We start from the raw sequence: 1026 nt of genomic DNA, 5'->3' as shown, positions 1-1026 counted from the left end.
CTCTAGGGAGTTAGGAGTTGGAGTTCTGCTTTATTTCTAGAATGAGCTTTCGGAGGCAGCATGTAGTCTGCTTTATAAAGAACTATTTCTCTACTAGATTGACCACCATACACGAGAAAAAAGAAATGGTTTCATATTTCCTGAACAAGCCGTCTGGCTCCGCTTGCCACCCTGTGTACACACTTCACCTTATGGCGAGCTTGCAGAACTTCGCCACAAATGTCTGAAGGTTGACAAAAAAGGAAAGCAAAAATAGGGAAATGGGTACCACAATTTTGAGACTGTGCGGCACCTTATAAATGTGCTGCCCTAGGCACTGACCTCATGGTAAGTAAAACTGTCATTTTTGCAAGTGCAACGCTAGAATGCGCTGATGTGTGCACTTGAATATGCACTGTAAACTTACTGTAACCAGAAAAAGTTACGAGAGACACCACCATCATACACGAGAAAAAAGAAATGGTTTCATATTTCCTGAACAAGCCGTCTGGCTCCGCTTGCCACCCTGTGTACACACTTCCCCTTATGGCGAGCTTGCAGAACTTCCTGCATTGGGGACTGAGAGGAGATCAAAAGGAGTTTGTGTACTGAACTCCCTTTGATCTCCTGTCACAGAGCTCTCGAGACGCTCGATCGCTTGACTGTAAGCTCCCGGCCGGCCGTGTAATTACAACGGCCGGCCCGGAAGCTGCTCGTCGGGCTCCACTGTCTGCTCGTCACAGACGAGCAGACAAGTGGATTTTTGAGCCCTGTATATATTATTATGTATCTTGTAGCAAGTACACTCCACTGTAGTCCCGGTAAGTCAAGGAAACCACAGTTTATTGAAAGGGCAAACACAAAATAGCTTGAAACAGCAACATAAGACAGTCATTTAGCTTCGCTCGGTAGCTTTCCACAGCTTCAAGACACTCACGCTTGCTCACCCCTCGTGAGCCCTCACTCTGCTCTCTTAGTAGTCTGTCCGACAGGTCCCTGGGGTCACCGACCTTCCTGACCTCTCCCAGCCACCCCTGGCTGTCCCGT

This window comes from Nanorana parkeri, unplaced genomic scaffold (genome assembly GCF_000935625.1).
Source record: "Nanorana parkeri isolate BGI_ZX_2015 unplaced genomic scaffold, ASM93562v1 scaffold548, whole genome shotgun sequence".
Taxonomy (NCBI): domain Eukaryota; kingdom Metazoa; phylum Chordata; class Amphibia; order Anura; family Dicroglossidae; genus Nanorana; species Nanorana parkeri.
The sequence above is the reverse complement of the archived record's forward strand: the minus strand, read 5'-3'. Positions refer to the sequence as shown.